Genomic DNA, 6053 nt, shown 5'->3' on the forward strand with positions numbered 1-6053 from the left:
GTAATTCTATGTTTAACTTTTTGAGCAACCCCAATGTAACCTTTTTTTAAATTTATTTCCTTTTCCCTTTATTGCTTTGAGAGAGAGGAAGGGAGAGGGAGAGAGAGAGAAACATCAATGAGAGAGAACATTGACTGGCTGCTTCCTGCATGCCCCCCGCTGGGGATTGGGACCACAACCTGGGCATGTGACCTGACCAGGAATCGAACCAGTGACCTCTTGATGCATGGGTCAATGTTCAACCACTGAGCCACACCAGCCGGGTCCAAAATACTATTGTGTAAATTTATTATTACACACATAAATTAGCAAATACAAATTAACAATGAATATTATTCTATCCTGCAAAGCTATTATTTAGAATCTATGGACATATAAAGAGTTTCCCAGCCAAGAAAAAGCTAAAGGAGTTCATCATCACCAAACCAGTATTATATGAAATGTTAAGGGTCTTCCTGAAGAATAAGATAAAAAATAAGAAGAAAATGGCAATAAATACATATCTATTGATAATTGAATATACCAACAAAATGAACAAGCAGAACAGAAACAGACTCATAGATATAGAAAACATTTTGTTGGTTGCCAAATGGAAGGGGAGTTTGGGGGAATGGGTGAAAAAGGTGAAGGATTAAGAAGTACACATGGGGCCCTGGCCAGTTTTGCTCAGCGGTTGGAGCATCCACCTGCAGACCAGAGAGTCCCCTTTGTTCTGCTAGAGGCACTTACCAAGAATAAACAACCCTGACAAACCTCAAAGGGAAGGGGGGAGGAAGTATGGGGGGAAAAAACAACAAAGAACTTACATGGTATATGCATAACCAATGGACACAGACAATAATGTGGGGAAAGGTAGGAGGGGGGCGGGAGAGGGGAGGAGGTGGTCAGTTGGGGGGAAAGGAAGAACATCTGTTTTTATTTTATTTTATTTTTTTTAATTTTTTATCCTCACCCGAGGACATTTTTCCATTTTTTATTCAGATAGAGCGGGAAGGAGAGAGAGGAAGAGAGAGAAACATCGATGTGAAAGGGACACATCGAGTGGCTGCCACCCACACAACCCAACCAGGGCTGGGGACAAACTGCAGCCAAGGTACATGCCCTTAGCGGGAACTGAACCCGGGTCTCTGTGGACCGCAGGCTGACGCTCTAACCGCTGAGCAAAACTGGCCAGGGCAAAGGAAGAACATCTGTAATATATTCAACAATAAAGATAAGTTTTGTGGTTTTTTTAAAAGGCAGAATAGATGAGACAAACAGAAAATACATAGTAGAGTGACAGGTTTTAGCCCAACTGTACTTATAATTATATTAAATATAATTATAATGTTCTAAGCACATCAGTTAAAGGGCAGAGATTATCAGATTGGATAAAAACACAAGGCAATGTTGTTTTTTGTTTGTATCCTCACCTGAGGACATTTTTCCATTTTTTGTTCAGATAGAGCGGGAAGGAGAGAGAATAAGAGAGAGAGAGAAACATCGATGTGAAAGGGACACATCGAGTGGCTACCACCCCCACGACCCAACCAGGGCTGGGGACAAACTGCAACCGAGATATGCGCCCCTAGCGGGAACCGAACCCGGGTTTCTCTGGACCGCTGAGCCAAACCTGCCAGGGCGACCATGTTGTTTTTTTTAAAAAACCTACTTTAAAAGTAAAAGAATAGGACGAGATAATACTATTCAAACACTAACCAAAAGAAAACGGAGATGTCTATATTAACATCAAAGTCCCCACCCCACAAGCTCCGCCCCTCATCCAGAAGCCATCGCATCGCGGGGCAGGCCTGATCATTTGTGGTGTCGGGACTGTGGCTGCGCTGGGCCTCGGAGGTCGCGGGTTAGAGTCGTGGTCTCCGCCTCGGCCCTGGTGGGTCCCGCAGGTGTGGCCGTTGCTGGTGGTGCAGCGAACCTGCCGCTGCGAATCGGAGGGCACAGCGGCAACGGCGGAAGAGGCCTCGCAAAAGTCTGGCCGCAGGTGTGGCCGTGGGGCAAGCGGAGCGGCCGGAGCGGCGAGCATGATGGGCATGATGGGCCGCATGGGCCGCGGCTGTGGCGGCACTGACATTGAGTGGGACGCGGCGCGCCGCGCCGCCATGTGCACCGGGTGCAGCTCGGTGCTCGAGGACATCATTGTGCCCGAGGTGCAGTTTGTGGCGAACAGCGGGGGTGGCTCATCAGCTGTGGGCCAGTTCGTTTCGCTGGACTGTGCTAGCAAAACCCTAAGCCTCAGCGGTGGCTTCCACGTGAACCTTGGAAAGGAGTCCAGAGCGCAGGCCCTGCAGAACGGGTGACGCCAGAACCACCACCTGGGGAGCCAGCTGCAGCTGAACCAGCACTGCCTGGACACGGCCTTCAACTTCAAGATGGCAGTGAGCAAACACCTGACTCGCAGCCGGAAGATGGCCCACTCGCTGCCTGCCTCTACCTCGTGTGCCGCACATGTTCCTCGACCTCAGCGACCTGCTCCAGGTGAATGTGTACGTGCTGGGGAAGACGTTCCTTCTGTTGGCAAGAAAGCTCAAAGCGCTGGCAACAGACCCATGCCCCCGCTTTGCCCACCTGCTGGAGTTCGGCGAGAAGAACAATGAAGTGTCCATGAGAGCCCTGAGGCTCTTGCAGAGGATGAAGAGGGAATGGATGCACACCAGCCGGTGCCCCTCAGGCCTCTGCGGGGCAGCACTTATGGTAGCAGCCAGGATGCATGATTTCCGAGAACCCTCAAAAAGGTCATCAACGTGGTCAAGGTGTGCGAGTCCACGCTGGGGAAGAGGCTCACAGAATCTGAAGACACCCCTACCAGTCAGCTGACCGTGGACAAGTTTATGAAGATTGACTTGGAGGAGGGGGTGTGACCCCGCGTCGCACACGGCTGGCCAGAGGAAGCTGCGGATGAAGCAGCTTGAACAAGTCCTGTCGAGAAAACTGGAGGAAGTCGAAGGTGAAATATCTGGCTACCAGAATGGAATTGAGACTGAGCCCGAAAACAGCTGGCCAAAGGCCAAGGGCGCCCTGGCCAGCCTGGCGAGAGATGGCTCCGTCGAGGACACCATGGCTAGCTTGTTTGGCGAGGAAGACGCCAAGGAGGAAGAGCTGGAGGCCGCTGCCAGTCACCTGAACAAGGACTTCTGTCGGAAGCTGTCTGGCAGTGTTCCTGACAGCTTGGAGACTTGGGACAGCCTGCCAGGGGGCAGTCCCCCTGCCCTGGAGTTCCTGCTCTGGCCTCTGCCCTCGGCGGCCAGCCTAGGCATCTCAGATTTCATCCAAGAATGCCATCTCCTTGCAGATCCAGGAGCCCAATGCTTCTGGGGAAGGTGAGCTGGACCTCAGCTGCATCGATGACCTGGGGAGTTCGACAGGTACATCCTAAAGGAGGTGAGAAGCCCAAGTAAAGGCCAAGCTGTGGATGTGGGAGACTGCCAAGTATCCTGCAGGAGCAGAGGGAGAAGGAAGCTCGAATTGCAAAGGAGACAGAACTAGGGATCTACAAGGATCAGAAGCAAAGAAGTCCTGCAAGCCCAAGGAGCTGATCCAGGCCAGCACAGTGGGGGAGGCCATTGAGAAGATGCTTGAACAGAAGAGCATCTCCAGCAAAATCAACTACAGCGAGCTTAAGGGCCTGGACAGCACGGGTGGGTTTGGGGGTGGGGAGGATTTGCAGCAGGCAGAGTCGGGATGTGCAGCCTGAGGACAGGGCCAGTGCCAGGAAACTGCCACGGAGGAAGAAGCCAGCCAGCAGGAGTGGGGCTGACCTGGTGACCATCCTGGAGAAAAGGTGGAGGCCAACAGTGTCCACACGGCTGGCTAAGAAGGCGACCACGGGACAGACCCTGCTCCTGAGCCCCTCCACCCTGGGTTCTGAGCCTGTAAGACCCTCAGCTGTTGTGGTGGAGTGGACCTGTGTCATACCACCCTGAGGAGGAGGACCCCGATGAGGAGGACGGGGAGCTCTGTGTCAGTGCCCTGCAGATGATGGGCGACAACAATTACAGCTGTGTTGGTGATGGTGACAATGACAATGGCTACTGAGGTGTGATCTCACAGCGGGCAGTATCCTGGTTATTGACCCTGCTGGTGTCTGTGATGAACCAGACAGGGTCTCTAGGGCCCACGGCCCACAGGTGTGAGTGCAGAGACTCTTGCAACAAGAGGGTGCTGCCCTGCCTGCTCCGCAGCCTTTGTCTCACAGCTGTTTGTGACATCCATGGTATTTGCTGCTGGCACCATATCTTGAGCAATGTAAGGCATCTTTCTGTCCACCTCGGGGAACTGGACCAATCCCTGCATGTGAGAGGTCAGGCGTGGGTCTGATGGCCCAAGAACCCTCTGCAGGCATGACAGTCATGTCTCCTATAAGGAAACAGGCACAGGAGTCCCAGTTGCTTGTCCAAGTGAGTGGAGGGCTGGGTGGGCTCTGGGGCCCTGCGGTCTGCCTCACGTGGAGCCAGGTGCCCTGAGCCCTCCCATCCTCACTGTCACCAAGAAGCACTGTGGCCAGCCCTCCCTTTGCTGGTCCTGTACCACCAACTGCAGTCCTTAGCCAGGCACTAGTCTCCCTCCTGCTGCCTGGGCCCTGGGCCCATGTGGAGCTGCACCCATGAGCCCATAGGGTCTGCCCAGGGGAGTGGTGGGCACTCCTGTCTGAGCTGGGACCTGGTTCAGCATCCTAGAGGAAGGGAAGGCAGGGTTCCCAAGCCTGGCTGCTCTGCTCTAGAGTTTCCACCACACTGAATGTCCCTAGGGGCCAGGCCTCAGCATGGGAAGGCCTGAGGCTATTGTCAGGGTCTTAGTTCAGGCATTGCTGCTCTGGGAGTGCCCTTGGAGGCCAGGCCTTGGCCCACAACACACACCCCTCCTAGGAGAGGACAAGCTTAGTGGCAGACCACCCACACTGCCTTCCCCAGCCCAGCACTGGGTCTCCTGGGCTGGACTGGGCTGGGCCCCTCCCAGAGTGCAGCAGAGCCTGCAGGTCAGGACTTGGAGGCCCGGTGTCTGTGCCCCTCTGCCAGCTGGCATCCTGGGTCTTCTGGGAGGTGGGTGGAGGCTGAATTCTGAGAACAGGAAAATGTTACTTGAGCAGAAACCCACTGAGGCTGTGGTCTGTGATTATGTGTGGCTCTGTGGCTCCATGGCCTGCCCCAGAGGGACCTGGCCCGAGGAAGGCTAAGAGGGGCAGGTGGAGCTGGGACACCCCGTACTGGAAGCGTGTTTGGGGGCGGGCAGTATGGCCCGGTGTGTGTGGCTGAAGCAAGAGTCAAGCCTGAGGGGGGAGGGCCTGGTGAGGAACAGCTGTGTCCTGAGGGTGAGGTGAGGAGCAAGGTCCTGGAGCAGTGGGGACCCGCACACGCAGACATGGGATGATGGGTGGTACTGGAGCCACGTGCTTTGGTGGTGGGTGGCTGACCTGTCAATGGGCAAGGTCCCAGGTGAGCGGCCAGCAGCTGGCAGGGTGCCAGTGAACTGGAAAGTACCCGATGTGCAGGTCATCACTGCCACATGTATGGGCCTAAGGGGGACAAGTTGCATGTCCACATCTACATGCTGCCCTCCCAACTCCCAGATGACCTGTTCCATCAGGCCCAGGGTCTTGGGGGCAGGAGAGAGGGGAGAGGCAGGGTGGTAGCCCCCAGCTCTCACATGCTGTCTGGACATCTACCCTAAAGCCAGGTCCCTCCAGCTGCTGGCCCAGGGGTGGCCTGGGGAGTTGGAGGAGCTCCACCTGCTGTTCTGAGCATCCTCCATTGGGGGATGGCACAGGACACCCCCGGAGTGAGGTGGGCTCCAAGAGTGGGCACCACAAGGACTCAGAGAGGAGGCAGGGCCCTGGGGCCTCCTTGTCCCTTGCTGAGCAGAGCCACCACTCTAATGTCTGGGGGTCAAGGTCAGAACAAGTGCTGGAGGTAACTCATGGGCTCCCCAATGGCTCCTGGCAGGTCTCAGGTGAGGCCAAAGGCATGGGAGCTTGAGTGGCCACCCCAGATCACCTAGCTGGGCCCACACACCTGCCTGTTCCTGCCACCGCCCACGCCCCCAGGAGCCCTCACATGACC

General features: G+C 55.1%; 1 pseudogene; it reads left to right on the forward strand.

The window, feature by feature from the left end:
• Window positions 1-2030: 2030 nt before the first annotated feature.
• Window positions 2031-4032, forward strand: LOC118632598 (annotated as a pseudogene).
• Window positions 4033-6053: the final 2021 nt, after the last annotated feature.

This window comes from Molossus molossus, unplaced genomic scaffold, assembly GCF_014108415.1.
Source record: "Molossus molossus isolate mMolMol1 unplaced genomic scaffold, mMolMol1.p scaffold_m16_p_17, whole genome shotgun sequence".
In the NCBI taxonomy this organism is placed as follows: Eukaryota; Metazoa; Chordata; class Mammalia; order Chiroptera; family Molossidae; genus Molossus; species Molossus molossus.